Below are 19424 nucleotides of genomic sequence, written 5' to 3'. Positions count from 1 at the left end.
ATTCTAATAATTACCCCTATTACAAAAATTAAGACAACCAACAAGAAGTAATGAGACATAAACGTATGGGGGTTTCTCCTGGCACATTCCATTCTAATTTACAACTTAGGAACACGACTTCCAGAAAGGCTCTGCTGCCCTACTACCCAGATTGGGGAATGGAGAAATGCTGCCTCCTAGTGGCCGTTTCACACAACAGCTTTAAACCCACTGCTAATGGTCACTAACTATTCACCAATCTTGCAGTTCTGTAATGACACCTGTCCACCAAAATAATCCTGGGGTCGAAAATTGAATAAGAAATTGAAAAGAGGGCAACCTTCCAAGAGGACAATTTGAAAAGGTTTATTGTATGCATACTTTTTTCTCCTTTTTTTAAAAACACAAACAAAAAAAGCTTGGAAAAATGATGAGTTTTAGGAATTTATAAAGACATGCAAACCCAAATTACAAAAACCTATCAGCTCACAGCAGTTAGAATGGCCATTAACAAAATGCTGCAAGCAATAAATGCTGAAGCGATTGTGGAGAAGTGCGTACCCTCCGTTCTAAGGGGGACGTGGTAAGAGCCACTAATGAAAACACAATGGAGGTGCTTTGAAAAGGGAAACATTGCGCTACCAGGCAATCAATCATACCCACTGCTGGACCTGTCACCTGAGAAAATGAGAATCAAAACCTCACAGACTGGCAATTCTGCACTCCAGCAATACTTACCATAGCCAACACTTGGAAGCAACGAAAATGTCCATCAACAGAGGAGTGCACCAAGAAGCAGTGGTCCATGTACACAATGGAATATTACTCCAATAAAAAGTATAATTTAAATTTAAAATGAAATATAAGTAAGGAGACAGAAGCAATTGGGGGTTTATCCGGGCACATTTCTCTCTAATTTATAACTGAGGAACACCACTGGCAGGAAGGTCTGTTTCCCTAGTACCAGCATGGGGAACGTAGAAAGGCTGCCACACTCTGGCCGTTACCTGCAAAAGCAGCTTAAAACCTGTGCTAATGGTCACTTCATGTGAACAAGTACTGCATGGCTGTAAATGAGACCTGCCCACAAAATGCCTTGAGGGAGGTAATGGCCAAAAAATTTCAAAATGTGACTCATACTTTAAGAAAACACTTTGAAGAGCTAAGCTGTAATCACAGTTTGAAAAATAAAATGGACATGCCTTAAAGCTTAATTTCAACGGATTATGAGACACACGCAAATTCAGCTACAAAGAGGTTTCAGCTGGTACACCTCAGAATAACCATCAGCAAGAAACCTATAAACAATAAATGCTGAAGTGTTTGTGGAGAAATGCATAACCTCAACTTTCAGTTGGACGTACCCTTGAAAGATCCACTAATGAGAACAGAATGGAGATGCCTTTAAAAGGTACACATTGAGCTACAATATCATTCAGCAGGCCCATTCCTGGACCTATAACCAAAGAAGACAGAATTGGAAAGGCACAGGAAGGCAAATGTGCACTGCACAGTATTACAATAGCCAAGATATGGAAGTAACCAAAAAGTCCAGCAACAGATGAGTGGACAAAGAAGAACTGGTACAAGTACAGACAAAATATTAGCCAAGGAACAAAAAAGGACACATTGCCCTGTGCAGCACCGTAGATAATTCTAGATGTAATCACACAACCTGGAGTAAGTCAGAAAGAGAAAGACACATATCCTATGATACCACTTATAGGTGTTACCTAAAAATTGATACCAGTGAAGATATTCCCACAGAGAAGGGCTATCAGAGATTCATTAAACAAATTTATGGTTCACCAATGGAAAGGTGTGAGGATTGGATACATTACGATATTGGGGTTAACAGACGTATACAAACACAGGTGACATATATAATCACCAAAGACCTACGGAATACCAAGAGAAGACTACTCAACATTCTGTCATAACGTACATGGGAAAAGGATCCCAGAAAGAACAGACATGTATATGTGTAAAAGAAACACATCTTGCATATCTACAACAAGCCAAACGTTGTAATCAAACTTGCTGTAATAAAAAATAAAAAATTAAATTAAAAACACGAACAAGAAGTAGTGAGACAAACTTGAGGGGCTTTCTCCTGGCACATTCCATTCTAAATTCCAATCTAGAACACGACTTCCATTGAGGCTCTGTTGCCCTAGTAACCAGATTTGGTAAGCGAGAACTGCCACCTTGTGGCCGTTTCACACAACAGCAGCTTTAATCCCAGCGCTAATGGTCAGTGGATATTCAAAATCATTACAGGCCTGTAAATGACACCTGCCCTGAAAACAAATCCTGGGGTCATATATCGACCAAAAAATTCAAAAGACGTCCATACTTCAAACCGACAGTTTCAAGAGGCATAATTTATGCACATTTGGCTTCTGTTTCTTTTCCTGTCTTTTTTTGTTAAAAAAATGGGAACGGAAAAAGGCTGAACATCAGGAATTAATAAAGCCATGCAAGTCCAGTGTACGAAAACGTTCACCTCACAGCCGTCAGAATGATTATCAGCAAAAAAAGTCTAAAAGAATAAATGCTGAAGGGGTTTTAGAGAACTGTGTACCCTTTAGCTGCTGGTGGGATGAAACCTGGTAACAGCCAGTAGTGAGAACAGATTGGAGGTGCGTTTAGGGGTAAAAATGGAGCTACCATGTGATCCTGTAGGCCCACTCATGGGGTTATCACCTGATTAGACCAGAATCAAAAAGACACAGGCTGGCAATCCTGCACTGCAGCAACATGTACCATCCCAAGACCTGGAAGAAACCAAAATGTCCATCAACAGAAAAATGCACCAAGAAGAAGTCGTCCATGTACACGATGGAATATTAGCCATGAAAAAGCATGGAACAGTGCCGTTGGCACCACCATAGAAGGATCTACAGATAATCACCCAACTCGAAGTAAGAAAGAAACCGAAAGACAGACATCCTATGACATCACTTATAGGTGTTACCTAAAAATTGATACCCATGAAATAATTTCCAAGAGAAGGACACACATAGATTCAGAAAACCAAATTATGTTTAACCAAATGGAAAGGTGTAAGGAATGTATGAATTAGGATATGGGGGTTAACAGACATGTACTAATACATATGAAATATATAATCACACAATACCTATGGAATACGAAGAGAGGTCTACTCAACAGTCTTATAATAACATACAGGGGAAAGGATCCAAAGAGGAATAGACGGATACATTGATAGGATGAACCGGAGACTGTACACCTAGGAGAATCTACATTTTTATCAAATTTGCTCCGATAATTAATAAAAATTAAATTTAAAAAACAATAATTTAGGAGATATAAACTCTTGGGGCTTTTCGCTGGCACATTCCACTCTAATTTGCAGCTTACTAACATGATTTCCAGGAAAGCTCTGTTGCCCAAAAACCCAGAGTTGGAAATGTAGAAATGCTGCTGCCTTGTGGCTGTTTCCCACAAGAGCAACTTTAAACCCACAGCTAATGGTCACTTAACATTCACAAGGACTCAGGGCTGTAAAGGACACCTGCCCTAAACAATTGTGCGGAGGTAGGGAGTGGCCAAAAAAATTCAAAACTGGCATATTTTCAAGGAGATAGTATGGAGGGGTAAGTTTTACTCATTTTCAAAAAAGAGGAAAATGAATAAAAGCTCAACATCAGGAATTATTAGACTCATGCAAGTCTAACCTCCAAAAATTTTCAACTCACACATGTCAACTACCATCAGCAAAAAGTCTACAAGCAATAAATGCTGAAGGGGTTTTAGAGAACTCTGTACCCTCTAGCTTCTGGTGAGATGTAAAGTGGTAACAGCAAATAATGAGAACAGAAAGGAGCTGCGTTTAAACGTAAAAATTGAGCCACCATTCCATTCAGCAGGCCCACTGCTGAGCCTCTCACCTGAGAAGTCCAGAGTCGAGAAGGCACAGGCTTCAACAGCTGCACTACAGGAATTTTCACAATAACCAAGACATGGAGGTAACCAAAATGTCCGTCACCAGATGAGTGGAAAAAGAAGGAGTGGTCCATGTACAAAATGGAATATTCGCCATGGAAAACAATGAAACACTGCTCTTTGAGGCACCATAGTTGATCCTGTAGATAATCACAGAACATGAGGTAAGTCGGAAAGCAAAAGACATATCCTATGATATCACTTATAGGCGTTATCTAACAACTGACACAAATGAACATATTTCCACAGAGAAAGACACTCACAGACTTAGAAAATAAACTATGCTTATCTAAAAGGAATGGTGGGGTGAATGGAAAAATTAAGATTAGGGTTACCATATGTGTACAAATACCTATTAAATACATATATTAAAAAGACCGACCATATAGCAAGGGAGGTCTATGGAACACTCTGCAATAATTTACATGGGAATTGGCTCTGTACAGGAATATATATATATATATATAATGCACAAATGAACCAGATTGTGTACACCTAGGACAAACAATATTCTAATCATTACCCTGATTAAAAAACTAAAACAACGAACAAGAATTAATGTAAGATAAACTTATGGGGGTTTCTCCTGGCACATTCCATTTTAATTTACAACCTAGGCACAGGACTTCCAGAAAGGCTCTGCTGCCCTAGTAACCAGATTTGGGAATGGAAAAATGCTGCCGCCTTGTGGCCGTTTCCCACAATAGCAGCTTTAAACCCAGTGCTAATGGTCACTAAATATTCACACTCATTACAGGCCTGTGAATGACACCGCCCTAAAAAACAATCCTGGGGTCGAAAATAGACCAAAAAATTCAATTTTGACGGCAACCTTACAAGAAGACAATTTCAGGTGGTTAATTGTACTCTCCGTTTTTTTTTTCCACTTTTTAACAGAAATTTTAAAAGGTGTGGACATATGGTAGTATATATAAGTCCATGCCACTCTCTCACTTTGTCCCAGCTTACCCTTCCCCCTACCCGTGTCCTTAACCATATGTAAAACAGATAGCTAGTGGGAAGCATCCACGTAGCACAGGGAGATCAGCTCGGTGCTTTGTGACCACCTAGAGTGTTGGGATAGGGAGGGTGGGAGGGAGGGAGATGCAAGAGGGAGGAGATATGGGGATATATGTATATGTACAGCTGATTCACTTTGTTATAAAGCAGAAACTAACACACCATTGTAAAGCAATTATACTGCAATAAAGATGTTAAAAAAAAGGTGTGGACAAATGCTGAACATTAGGAATAATTAAAGACATGTAAATCCAAATTACAAAAATCCTATCAGCTCACACCAGTCAGAATGGCCATCAGCAAAAATTCTGCAAACAATAAATGCTGAAGGGGTTGTCGAGAAATGCCTACCCTTGGTTCAACGTGGGACATGGTAAGAGCCAGTAAGGAAAACACAAAGGAGGTGCCTTGAAAAGGTAAATACTGAGCTACTATTCAATCAAGCAAACCCACTGCTGGGCCTATCACCTGAGAGGATGAGAATCAAAAAGACACAGGCTGGGCTTCACTGGAGGCACAGTGGTTGACAGTCCACCGGCGATGCAGGGGACACGGGTTCATGCCCCATTTCAGGAAAATCCCACATGCCGCGGAGTGGCTGGTCCTGTGAGCTATGGCTGCTGGGCTTGTGTGTCCGGAGCCTGTGCTCTGCAATGGGAGGGGCCACGGCAGAGAGATGCCCACGTACCGCAAAAAAAAAAAAAAAAAAAAAAAAGACACAGGCTGGCAATCTTGCACTCCAACAATATTTACCATAGCCAACACTTGCAAGCTACGAAAATGTCCATCAACAGAGGAATGCAGAAAGAAGAAGTGGTCCATGTACACAATGGAATATGACTCCAATAAAAAAAATATAAATTCAATTTAGAAAACAAACATAGGTAAGGAGACATCAGCTTTTGGGGGTTTATCCGGGCACATTCCACTCTAATTTATAACCGAGGAACACCACTGCCAGGAAGATCTTTTTCCCTAGTTACCAGATTGGCAAAAGCAGAAATGCTGCTGCCCTCTGGCCTTGACCTGCAACAGCATCTTTAAAACCTGTGCTAAGGGTCACTTCATATGCACCGGTACTGGAGGGCTGTAAATGAAACCTGCCCTCAAAATGTCTTGAGGGAGGTAATGGCCAAAATATTTCTAAATATCACACATACTTCACGAAAACAATTTGAAGAGGTAAGCTGTACTCACAGTTTGAAGAATAAAAGGACATGCCAGAAAGCTCAATTTCAAGGGATTATGAGACACATGCAAATCCAACCACAAACAGGTATCAGAACACACTAGTCAGAATAAACATCAGCAAAAATCTACAAACAATAAATGCTGAAGGTGTTGTGGAGAAGTGCATACCCTCAACTTTAAGTGGGACGTAACCTGGTGAGAGCCACTAATGAGAACAGAATGGAGGTGCCTTTACAAGGTAAACATTTTGCTACCATATGATTCAGCAGGCCCACCCCTGGGCCTATAACCTAAGAAGACATAATTGGAAAGACACAGGCAGGCATATGTGCATTGCCGCAGCATTACAATAGCCAAGGCATGGAAGCAACCAAAAAGTCCATCAACAGATGAGTGGAAAAAGACTAACTGGTACATGTACAGACGGAATATTAGCCAAGGAAAAAAAGGACACAATGCCATTTGCAGCACCGTAGATGAGTCTAGAGGTAATCACACAACATGTAGTAAATCAGAAAGGGAAATACACATATCGTATGATATCACTTATAGGTGTTACCTATAAATTGATACCAGTGAAGATATCTCCACAGAGAAGGGCAATCACAGATTCATTAAACAAACTTACGTTTCACCAATGGAAATTTGTGTGGATTGGATACGTTAGGATATTGGGGTTAACAGACGTATACAAACACAGGTGAAATATATAATCACCAAAGACCTACAGAATTCCAAGAGAAGACTATTCAACATTCTGTCATAACGTACATGGGCAACGATCCCAGGAAGAATACACACATGTTTATGTGTACAAGAATGACATCTTGCACACCTAGAACAAGCTAAATATTGAAATCAAACTTGCTGTGATAAAAAATAAAAATTATATTAAAAAACGAACAAGGAAGTAGTGAGACAAACTTGAGGGGCTTTCTCCTGGCACATTCCATTCTAAATTACAATCTAGAACACGACTTCCATTGAGGCTCTGCTGCCCTAGTAACCAGATTTGGTAAGGGAGAACTGCTGCCCCCTTGTGGCCGTTTCACACAACAGCAGCTTTAATCCCAGCGCTAATGGTCAGTTGATATTCAAAATCATTGCAGGCCTGTAAATGACACCTGCCCTGAAAACAAATCCTGGGGTCGTATATAGACCAAAAATTCAAAAGACGTCCATATTTCAAACCGACAGTTTCAAGAGGCATATTTTACGCACATTTGTGTTCTGTTTCTTTTTCTTTCTTTCTTTGTTAAAAAAACAGGAATGGAAAAAGGCTGAACATCAGGAATTAATAAAGCCATGCAAATCCAGTGTACAAAGACTTTCACCTCACAGCCTTCAGGATGATCATCAGCAAAAAAAAAAAGTCTACAAAGAATAAATGCTGAAGGGGTTTTAGAGAACTCTGTACCCTTTAGCTGCTGGTGGGATGTAACCTGGTAACAGCCAGTAGTGAGAACAGAATGGAGGTGCGTTTAAGGGTAAAAATGGAGCTACCATGTGATCCTGTAGGCCCACTAATGGGCCTATCACATGAGTAGACCAGAATCAAAAAGACACAGGCTGGCAATCCTGCACTGCAGCAACATGTACCATCCCAAGACCTGGAAGAAACCAAAATGTCTATCAACAGAAAAATGCACCAAGAAGAAGTCGTCCATGTACACAATGGAATATTAGCCATGAAAAAGCATGGAACAGTGCCGTTGGCACCACCATAGAAGGATCTACAGATAATCACCCAACTCGAAGTAAGAAAGAAACCGAAAGACAGACATCCTATGACATCACTTATAGGTGTTACCTAAAAATTGATACCCATGAAATAATTTCCAAGAGAACACACATAGATTCAGAAAACCAAATTATGTTTAACCAAATGGAAAGGTGTAAGGAATGTATGAATTAGGATATGGGGGTTAACAGACATGTACTAATACACATGAAATATATAATCACACAATACCTATGGAATACGAAGAGAGGTCTACTCAACACTCTATAATAACATACACGGGAAAGGATCCAAAGAGGAATAGACGGATACATTGATAGGATGAACCAGAGACTGTACACCTAGGAGAATCTACATTTTTATCAAATTTGCTCTGATAATTAATAAAAATTAAATTTAAAAAACAAACAATAATTTAGGAGATATAAACTCTTGGGGCTTTTCGCTGGCACATTCCACTCTAATTTGCAGCTTACTAACACGATTTCCAGGAAAGCTCTGTTGCCCAAAAACCCAGAGTTGGAAATGTAGAAATGCTGCCGCCTTGTGGCCGTTTCCCACAAGAGCGGCTTTAAACCCACCGCTAATGGTCACTTAACATTCAGAAGGACTCAGGGCTGTAAAGGACACCTGCCCTAAACAACTGTGCGGAGGTAGGGAATGGCCAAAGAAATTCAAAACTGCAAATTTTTCAAGAAAATAATATGAAGAGGTTAATTTGGCTCACTCTCTTTTAAAAAAAGGAAAATGGATAAAAGCCCAACCTCAGTAATTATTAGACTCGTGCAAATCTAATCTACAAAAAGGTTTCAACTCACACCAGTCAACTGGCCATCAGCAAAAATACTACAAACAATAAATATTGAAGGGGTTTTAGAGAAGACTGTACCCTCTAGCTTCTGGTGAGATGTAAAGTGGTAACAGCCAATAATGAGAACAGAAGGGAGCTGCAATTAAAATAAAAATTGAGGTACCATTCAATCCAGCAGTCACACCACTGGGCCTCTCACCTGAGACCTGAATCGAGAAGACCCGGGCTGCAAAATCTGCACTGCAGCCTTATTCACAATAGCCAAGACAGTGAAGCAACCAAAATGTCCATCAACAGATGAACAGATAAAGAAGAAGTGGTCTATTTATACAACAGAATATTAGCCATGGAAAACAATGAAACACTGCTATTTGAAGCACCATAGATGAGCTTGGAGATAATCACAGAACATGAGGTAAGTCAGAAAGCAAAAACCTATATCCTATGATATCACTTACAGGTGTTAACTAATAACTAACACAAATGAACATATTTCCACAGAGAAAGACACTCACAGACTTAGAAGTATGCTTATCTAAAAGGATAGGTGGGGTGAATGGAAAAATTAAGATTAGGGTTACCATACGTGTACAAATACCTATTAAATACATATATCAAAAGACCGACCATATAGCAAGTGAGGTCTATGGAACTGTGGAGACGTCCCAATCACCTGACTGCTCTCCGACCTGCCGTGAATTGGAGACTGAGACCAGGCACGCCTCTCTCCTCCTCCATTCACTCAGGGACAGACTGGGGGTCATGGGAACCTCAGAATCGAAACCAGATTCTAAGACACCCCTGGGGTGTCTCCTAGCCAATTTTACAGCCCTCGGTTTCTCCCAAGTTCTCCATTGCCGACGGCTTATTTTCTATTCCACTGTGGCCAGGCCACAATATTCTCTAGACAGTCAATCCAAATGGCCTCCTGAAGGGACTTTCAATTTTAACATCCTCCGTGATCTAGATAATTACTGCCGCAGGATGGGCAAATGATCCGAGGTCCCCTATGTTCAGGCCTTCTGGTATTTATGCTCCCGCCCCTCCCTCTACGTCAATTGTTCCACTTCCCAGATCTTTCCTGCCAAACAGACATCTCCTACATCCAAGCCCCTAATTTCCTTTGACGATGACTCCTCTCCACTAGGCGACCCACCCGAATCTCTCGCCTCTCCCCTCTCCAGAGCTCCTCTCCAGCCTCCACCCAACCCTGAAGCGGTCCCTCCTCATCCCGCAGCCGCTCCGGCCCATCCAACCGCTCCCCCGCCTCCCTCAACGGTTTCTCCTCCCTCACCCCTTGCTTCGCCAATTAGTGCACATACACGCTCTCCCGACTCCCAAGATCCAAATCTCCTCTGCCCTCTGAGGGAGGTAGAAGGAGCGGAAGGATTAGTTACAGTTCATGTTCCCTTTTCCCTCCAAGTTCTCTCTCAAATAGAAACGCGATTAGGCTCCTTTTCGGCGGACTCTTCCCGCTACATCAAATAATTTTGCTACCTCTCTCAAGCTTACGATCTAACCTGGTATGATATCTCTGTGATCCTATCTTCTACTCTGACCCCTGATGAGAGGGAAAGAGAATTCAAACTGCTGCCCGAAACCATGCAGATCAGGTTCACCTTACCGACAACTCCATGCCTGTCGGAGTGACTGCTGTACCTGGTACCAATCCAGGCTGGACTTATCAGGAAGGCCAAGATGGCCATCATAAACACGACCTCATGATCCAGTGCCTCCTGGCTGGCATGCAGGCTGCTGCTCATAAGGTAGTCAATTTTGAAAAACTAAAGAGATAATCCAAGAACCTAACGAAAATCCAGCTATCTTTCTCTATCGCCTTACAGCGGCCTTAACTTTCTACACCCAGCTGGATCCCGACACCCCGGCAGGGGCAGCGGTCCTAGCCACCCATTTTATCACCCAATCAGCCCCAGACATCCGAAAGAAATTAAAACGGGCAGAAGATGGCCCTCAAACCCCTATTCGAGATCTGGTAAAGATGGCCTTTAAAGTCTACACTGGCCGTGAGGATTTGGCAGGATCCAGCTGACAGGCTCAGATGCACCAGAAGGTGGCCCTCCAAACCCAACCTCTTGTAGTCGCCCTAAGGCCGGCCATCTCCCATGTATCACAGCATCCATGGGGTCTGCAAAAGGCAACCCCGCTGGGGGCCTGCTTCAAATGCGGAAAAGGCCACTGGGCTCGCCAATGTCCCCATCCCCGACCTCCTTCTAAGCCCTGTCCCAGCTGCGGGTTAACGGGCCACTGGAAGGAAGAGTGACTGCCTTACGACTGGCCCTCCCTCAGCGTCTCCACGTGGGGGGCAGGCCGACCCAATGGCATTACCACTCGAACTGCTGGGATTGACTGACGACTGACAGCACCCGGACTCGAAGACCCCCATCACCCTCACCGAGCCCAGGGTAACGCTACAGGTAGCGGGTAAGCCCATCTCATTTCTGGGGGACACAGGGGCTACCTATTCGGTCCTGCCTACTTATTCCGGGCCAGTTTCTCCTTCCCAGATCTCGATCATGGGTACTGATGGCAAACCATCCTTCCCACTCCAGACCGGTCCACTCCCATGTCATATCGAAGGACTCCCTTTTACTCATTCCTTCTTAGTCATACCATCCTGCCCAGTTCCCTTGCTAGGCCGAGATGTCCTTTTCCACTTAGGGGCCTCCCTCCAGCTGGATAGACTTGACCCTAAGGTCCCCTCCTCCCAACTCCTGCTTCCTCTTCTCGGCCTGTCTCTAGAACCCTCCCCCTCCTATCCCCCTCTTCCAATCACACGGAACCCAATCAATCCCCATGTCTAGGATGCTTCTAAGCCCATAATAGCAACACACCATTCCCCCGTCCTCATCCGCCTAAAGGACCTCTCCAAATTTCCATCAAGGCCCCAATTTCCCATCTCTGAGACTCACCTTAGGGGCCTACAACCTGTTATCACCAGACTCCTAAGCCAGGGACTCCTTATCCCCACTGACTCCCTGAAACACCCCCATCCTGCCTGTCCGCAAGGCCTCTGGGGATTATCGCCTAGTCCAGGACCTCCTCCTAATCAATGAAGCCATAATCCCTCTCCACCCAGTAGTACCAAACCCATACACCTTGCTCTCCCATATCCCCCCATCCACAACCCACTTTACGGTTCTGGATCTCAAAGATGCCTTTTTCACTATCCCCCTACATCCTGACTCGTATTTTCTCTTCACCTTTACCTGGACGGATCCGGATACTCATACTTCCAGTCAGCTCACCTGGACAGTTCTTCCCCAGGGCTTCCACGAGAGTCCTCACCTCTTCGGTCAGGCGCTGGCACAGGACCTCACTTCCTGCTCCCTTACCCCCAGCACACTCCTTCAATATGTACATGACCTCCTCCTTTGCAGCCCATCTCTCAGCCTCTCAAGACAACATACTGCACATCTCCTCAATTACCTTGGCTCTCGCGGTTATCGGGTCTCCCCAGCCAAGGCTCAGTTATCTGTATCTTCTGTAACCTACCTGGGGCTCCACCTTACTGCCACCACAAAAGGTCTAACAGCCGATCGCACCCGGATTATCCGTGAACTCCAGCCTCCGGAAACAGCGGAACAAATTCTCTCCTTTTTGGGCCTTATAGGATTTTTCCGACACTGGATCCCTAACTTTGCTCTCCTCGCTAAACCCTTATATCTAGCCACTAAAGAAACCCCTCAAGGACCCCTCACCTCTCCTTCCGCTGTAAGACAGGCCTTTCTCACCCTCCGTAACGCTCTTCTTCTCCTCCCCTTTCTCTGCCCAACCCAAACCGACCTTTTCACCTTTTTGTGGATGAACGGGCCTCAATAGCCACTGGACTCCTTGCCCAGCCTGTAGGGCCTTCCTACCGCCCCGTGGCTTACCTACCCAAACAGCTAGACCCAACCATTCGGGAATGGCAACCATGCCTTCGGGCCCTAGCAGCAGCAGCCGAACTGACCAAACACTACAGATACTCAACCACACAGGAATAGGTAACATCTCTGACTGCTTTCTATGTGCCTCGCTTGGCCGTCCACCCTTGGCTGCTGTCCCACTCGACCAGCCCTTCAATTCTACTTCCTACACATCCCAAAACCCACCTTTTTCCCCGTTAAAAGTCCCCATATTCCTTGATTCAAAAAAATCTCACCATCTGTTACGGCAGCCGCCCAAATCTAGCTGATACTGGGTTTATTTGCAACCCATCCCTCACGGTAAACACGTCAATTGAAGCACCACCAGGTATGTTTTTGTGGTGCAATGGTTCCCTCACAAAAGAGATCAATTCTTCCTCCCCCTTCCCATGTATCCCCGTTACTCTCGTCCCACAACTCACACTGTATAGCCAAGACGAATTTTCCACGCTAATCACGCCGCCCTTTACCCGATGGAAAAGAGCTTTCTTTCTTCCTCTGGTCGCAGGCATCTCTCTCGCCTCCTCCCTGGTCGCTGCAGGCCTCGGGGGGCGGGGGGGAGCTCTAACACATAGTGTTTCAACATCCCGCGACTTAGAACATAAACTCCAGCTAGCCATTGAAGGCTCCGCCGCCTCCATCTCCTCTCTCCAGTGCCAAATCACCTCCATAGCCCGAGTCGCTCTCCAGAATCGATGAGCCCTGGATCTCCTGACGGCCGACAAAGGAGGTACCTGCCTCTTCCTACAGGAGGAATGCTGCTGTAAACGCCCTCCATCGCTTAAGAGAAGAACTCCAACGCAACCACCAACAGTCCGCCTCCCCAACTCCCGATTGGGGGCGATCCACCCTCTATACCTGGCTAACACCAATCTGAGGCCCCTTAATTCTCATCTGTATCTTGCTCATGTTTGCCCCGTTTTCTTAGGTTCCTTCGCCGGCGCAGGGAGGAAGTCTCTCGGGTGGCCACAAACCAAATGTTCCTCGGTCCTTACACCTTGCTTCCTACAGAAACCCCCACTGCTCTCCCCTAAGCCTCGGACCTCTGGTCGCCCGACTCCCCTTTCGACGCCCCCATTCAGCATGAAGTAGCCAGAGATCGGAACGCCGCCCCATTACACCAAAGATGTCGGGATGTAAGGCCAACTGGCCCGAGGCAGGGGAACGTAATCAGATTCACAGGTTGCATCAGACCGAAACTCTCCGGACCACCCAGTTCCAGAAACTGACCTGGAGACATTCCGGACCACCCAGTTCCAGGAACTGACCTGGGGGCTTTCCACCCGGCCCAGCCTTCCCGCCTTTCGAGGGACGGGACTAGCGGTCCCAAGACTGATGGAACCGGCACCAGATAGTGCCACGACACCCGAAGAGACCACCAGATAAGGAATTCCCTGCGCCCTCCAAGGTTCACCACACCCCTTTCCCTTCTTCCCCTATAAAATCTTGCCCAGCCCTCGCCCGGGGGCGACTTCTCTGGCCCCTTTCTCTCGGACCAGTGAACCTCGCCCGGGAGCGCCCCCTAATAAAGCTCACTTGAAGCTTTCCTGTTTCGCGATGCCGTTTGTTAAGATCCGACCTTACACTTACACATCAAGGATGGCTCTGAGCTGAATTTCTGCAAAACAAGACTATCCCGTGCAAAGAACAACCCAGTAGAGCTTTGTATCCCATCAGCTACAGGAAGAGAATGGCTGCAGGCTACTGAAAGCCAGCAGCATTTACAACTTAACTCCCATGGCCTCTGCAGTGGTACGTCTGAGTTTTCTGTTTCTGCCCCTGTACCAAACAGCTCTGGTGTAATTTCGTCGTTCCTTCCTCCACCCACCCCCACCAACCCCTGTCCCCTGACCTGCGGTCCGCAGCCCTCCGCTCCGCGCTCGGATGCCGCTGGGGTGCCAGGGACCCACGGGACGGGTCGTTCCCAGCCGCCGGGCGCTGGCTCCCTAGACTCCCTCCGCTCCGCGCTCGGATGCCGCTGGGGTGCCTGGGACCCACGGGACGGGTCATTCCCAGCCGCCAGGCGCTGGCTCTCTAGACCCCCGCCGGCTCGCGTGGCGCCGAAGGCGAGGAGCCCCAAGGACGCCCTGCGCCAGGTGCGCTCTGGCCGGGACGCCCACTTCCGGGACACTCTCTTCCGGGAGAGGCGCGCAGACCGCCGCCGCGCTCAGGTGAGCCGCAGCCAATGCCGAGCAAGACCCGCCCCGGCGGCGCCGCGTCCGCGCGGCGCATCATGATCTAGGCGCTCCAGGCACGGGCGCCGGAACGCCCACTTCCGGGACACGCTCCTCCGGGAGAGGCGCACAGACCGCCGCCGCGCTCAGGTGACCCGCAGCCAATGCCGAGCAACACCCGCCCCGGCGGCGCCGCGTCCGCGCGGCGCAGCACGATCTCGGCGCTCCAGGCACGGGCGCCGGAACGCCCACTTCCGGGACACTCTCCTCCGGGAAAAGCGCGCAGAAAGCCGCCGCGCTCAGGTGACCCGCAGCCAATGCCGAGCAACACCCGCCCCGTTAGGCGCAGCACGATCTCGGCGCTCCAGGCACGGGCGCCGGGGGGCGGGCATCTCCTCTCCTGAGAGGCAGCTAGCGATGCCCCGGGGCGTGGGCCCCTGCGGCGCGGAGACCGCTCCAGGCTGGACTCACCGACACCAAAGCCGCCAGGAGGAGCGCTTGGCGGGACTCGGCAAACAACCCAATGTTTTAAATGGAAAAGGGGCTTCAAAAGACCCTTCTCCAGATAAGACATACAAATGGTCAGCAAGCACATGAAGAGATGTTAATCGTCATTAGTCGTAATGAAATGCAAGTTAACACCACAACGCCGACCCCTCCACACACTAGAACGCCTACAATCAAGAAACCTAAAAATAACAAATGTTGGCCAAATTTAGAGAAACTGATACACAATTTTCCATAGGGAAAATGAATAAGTTCCGGAGGTGGATGCTGAGGCTATTTGTACAACAACGTGAATGTAGTTAATGCCATAGAACTGTATGCTCAAAATGATTTAAATGGTAAATGTTATGTGGGGGTGGGAGGTTAACATAATTTAGCCCCTGCTTTATACCAGACCCCAGAGTCAAAGCTTCTCATCCATTTTCTCACTTTTACTTAACCTCCTACGATCTTCACACTCCCATTTAACAGACGAAGCTGAGCCTGAGAGGTTAAACTAAGTGACTTGCCCAAGGCTCACTCGGCCAAGTCTACACTGTTCAATGTTGCTGTATTTACTGAGCACCTACCAGAGCACCTACTGAGCAATACCTCCAGCACCTGCCAGAGACATTGTGGGAAGACCAGGATGAACGGGGGCTGAAAGCAGATTACAAAACATGGGTAGATCCTGGGGCCCTGCTCTCAAACACTGAAGTATCTTGGAGTGGAGGGGATGGCCTTTGTCACCCTTGTGGAGCCTTTTATTCCACCCCACCGCACCCCCACAGAGGAGGGAAGCAGCTGGCCTGATACTGAATATTAGCTCAGCTGGGGAGGAGTCCTGGGGCTTTGAAGAAGGCATCTCCTGCCCCACTCCCCACATTGCCCCCTAGAGTCCAGTATGTGGGCACAAGCATCCCTATGGCGGGGCAGGAGGCACATCTCATGGCAACCCTCTCCTTCCGCCCTGCAGTAATGACACTGTACCCATACACCCACCAGAAGGACAATGAACTTTCTTTCTCCGAGGGAACGATTATCTGCATCACCCGCCACTACTACAATGGCTGGTGTGAGGGCATCGGCTCAGAGGGGTCTGGATTCTTCCCCAGGAACTATACGCAGCCCAGCTGCTGACAGCCTGGGATCTCTGGGATGCTGACCCAAGCACCGCCTTGAGTGAGCCTCTTGAGTCCCACACCAAAGCCTGGTCAAGACTGGACCAGACCAGCACGCCTCCTGGGCTGTGAGCTGTGTCTGTTCCTTCCCCCCATTTCAGTGGGAAGGCGTCCTGGTAAAGACAGAGGAGGCACCCAGAGGCCTGCTGGAGACAGGAAAGAACTGGAAGCCAAGGAGTTTGGTGACCTTACCCACAGGGGACCCTTACGCCATGCAAGACAGGGTCTCCAGCTGCAAGTGCCAACTTTGAATAAAATTCTGATGACCTCCTGATGATTGCCCTGCAGGGCTAGCGGGCCGAGGGACTGAAAGGCAACCCACTTGTAAGGCTCCCACTAGTTAAGCCTCCTCTGCCTGCCCTAAGCAGCAGTATCTCCCGTCTCCTCGGTGCTCACTGAGCCCTCCACACTAGACCCCTGTGCCCCTCTGCGAAGGTGGGCCGCACCCTGCTCTTTTGCCTGTTGCCTGCTTTGTTATGTATTCAGTCTTGGTTCCCCAGGCTGGGCACTCCTCCAAGAGTGGGGACCAGCTCCCTCACTTAGGTGGGGCTCTCTGAGAGCAGAGCTCACCTCGCCCTCATCCCCCAGACGGCAGCGTGAGACACCTCGCTCACCTCCGCCCCTTCATCTCCTTCACAGCTCTGAAACTCCAGAAGAGGGAGGTGGGCCTTGGGTTTCCACTGGCTCTGCTTTACAGCATCATGGCTTTCTGTTCCATATGGGAGAAGGGGGACTCTAAAGGCCCAGTCAGTGGGGCGACTTTGGTTAAGTCCCTGCTTTCTTGCTGCATAGACGAGGCTGTGGTGCAAGGAGACATCTTCGGGCTCTGTGAGGTCCCTGGCTGGCCAGACCCGAGCCCCGGAACAGTGTGCTACCTCTTTCCACCAACAGGTGGTGACTGTTCCCTCTAGCTTTTTATCCTGTGGGGATGCTAACAGGGTGGCGGGGCGGGGGGCAAGGAGTGTAGTGTAGAGTCACAGTACGTAAACCAAGATCTAGGCCTGGGACCGTCGGCAGGGAGCACCTCTCTCTGTGGGGAGTCCGGTGCGGGGGAGGTCAGGGGGGTACATTTCGGGGCCTAGGTCCTCTGGACAGAAGACTGGAGGAGGGAGGCCACGCAGCCCAAGGCAACAGTTAACCACAACGTGGCGGGACATGTTCTTTCTCTACCCTGACAGGGAACTTCGTCCTCCCAACTAAGAGGACAAGGTTTGTGGAAACACTGCTGCCTGCTCAGATATGCGTGCCACGCTGCTGCGCCAGACTCCAGACTTCGCTTGCAGTGGAACTGGGGGAGGCAGCTAAGCTCGGTTAACTGCACAGATGGGGACAGCTCCCAACTCCCTCCTCCAGTCCCCAAATGGACCAACCTGGGATTCCGGGAAATCCTGGAGGAATATACCAAAACGAAAGGGAAAGGGAGTAATAAAACTAGCTTTCTCTTTCCCGACCCCCACCGCCCCAGCCCCTCCCCGCCCGGGTGGCCCCTGCAGGCCACGTCCTCAGCACCTGATGCAGGTGTAGGCGCACTTCGGTGGAGGTTTCCCAGGGCACCACCCTGGCGCAGAAGGACCTGGGCTCAGCCTTCTGCGCCTCCTGCATAAGGCGGTGCATGGGGTAGTGGCGGCGCGGGAAGGCCACGTCGCCGCCTGCCAGCAGCCCCATGGGGCAGAAGTCGTTGGCGCTGTCGCTCACGTAGAAAAGGTGCTCGAAGGCCACGCCGTCGTCGGCCTGCTCGCGCAGATAGTCGCTGAGCACCTTGTGCTGGCACATATTGGTGGGGCAGCGAGCGCATCTGTGCGCGTGGAAGGGCCGCAGCGCCAGCAGCCCCCAAGGGTCGGGCCCCGACGGGTTGCTGAAGATGTGGCAGAACAGGCCGTGGTGGCCGGCGGCGCGCAGCGCACTCTCCACGCCAAAGGTGTTGGCGTCTGAGATGAGAATAACCTCAAAGCAGGCTCCCTGCTTGGCCACAAACTGCAACAGCTCGCCCGTACTGGGCGACAGGGGGATGGCCTCGTAGATGGCGCGCAAGTCCCGCGGCCGCACGCCCTGCTCGCCCAGGTACTGGAAGACGTGCTGCATGTACTCGTTGTAGAAGCCCTCGCGCTAGGTGGCACGCAGGCTCTCAGGCAGCCACTGGCCCGCCGCGGCACGCACACGACGGAGTCGTCACTGTTTTCTTCCACGATAGTCTCGTCCAAGTCGAAGGTCAGGAGGAAGCGTGGCGCGCCGGGCGCACCCATCCCGCTGTCCTCTACCAGATTTGTCCTGAGCGACCAAATCCTTTTGTGGTCACCAAAAAGAGTCCCTCAGAGGAAAGGGGGACAGGACCTCTGAGCTTCTCCTGCAGGGTGGGGAGCGGCGGCAGCGGAGGTCTGTCCCGGCTGAGTCTGGAGTGTCAAGAGTGGGGAGAGGGCCTAGCTGAGGTATTTGGGCGCAGGATGGAGCAAGGGGCGCTCACGGGAATTGGAGGGGACGCTGCGTCTTATCCATACCTGGATTTCTGGGCTCCAGCTCTCACGAGTCCTTCCAGTCCAGAGGGTCTGTGAATGGTGTGCATCTGGGCCATTCCCTCCACTTGCCCCCCATCCCCATGTTATGTATTTTTAACCACAATAAAAAAAATGAATGAAACACTAATACATGTTACAACATGGATAAACACTGAAAACATTCTAAGTCAAAGAAGTCATACTGAAAAGGCCACTCATATCACAACCATCTTATGTGCTTTAAATCCATAGCAGTTTTGAAAATGAGGGGATAGGACTTCCCTGGTGGTCCAGTGGTTAAGACTCTGAGCTCCCAATGTAAGGGGCACAGGTTTGATCCATGGTCAGGGAACTAAAATCCCGCGTGCACGGTAAGGACAAAAAATAAAATAAAATAAACGTCATTGGCCTGGTTTGGATCATAGCATCATCCTTGAACCCATCAGAGCACCCA

General features: G+C 48.4%; 2 long non-coding RNA genes and 1 pseudogene across 5 annotated transcripts in view; 1 reads left to right on the top strand and 2 right to left on the bottom strand.

Moving 5' to 3' along the window:
• The window catches only part of LOC309805608, a 63281-nt gene extending 49098 nt beyond the window's left edge, over window positions 1–14183 (top strand). For all 3 annotated transcript variants that reach the window (XR_014294270.1, XR_014294271.1, XR_014294272.1), the window contains 2 exons: window positions 7427–9126; window positions 13292–14183. This is a non-coding gene — a long non-coding RNA (uncharacterized lncRNA). The remainder of the gene's footprint in view (window positions 1–7426; window positions 9127–13291) is intronic.
• Window positions 386–16243, bottom strand: LOC309805609. Its single transcript, XR_014294273.1, has 2 exons — window positions 14490–16243; window positions 386–4088 (listed from the first exon to the last, which is right to left on the bottom strand). It is a non-coding gene; the product is annotated as an uncharacterized lncRNA (long non-coding RNA).
• A 1532-nt stretch (window positions 16244–17775) lies between these two features.
• Window positions 17776–19003, bottom strand: LOC309804389 (phosphoethanolamine/phosphocholine phosphatase-like; annotated as a pseudogene). The gene has a single exon. The product of its transcript is annotated as a phosphoethanolamine/phosphocholine phosphatase-like (transcript).
• Window positions 19004–19424: the final 421 nt, after the last annotated feature.

Source organism: Mesoplodon mirus, assembly GCF_964341445.2.
Source record: "Mesoplodon mirus genome assembly, chromosome: 5".
Lineage (NCBI taxonomy): Eukaryota > Metazoa > Chordata > Mammalia > Artiodactyla > Ziphiidae > Mesoplodon > Mesoplodon mirus.
Note: the sequence above shows the minus strand (reverse complement) of the source record. Positions and strands in the feature narration are given on the sequence as shown.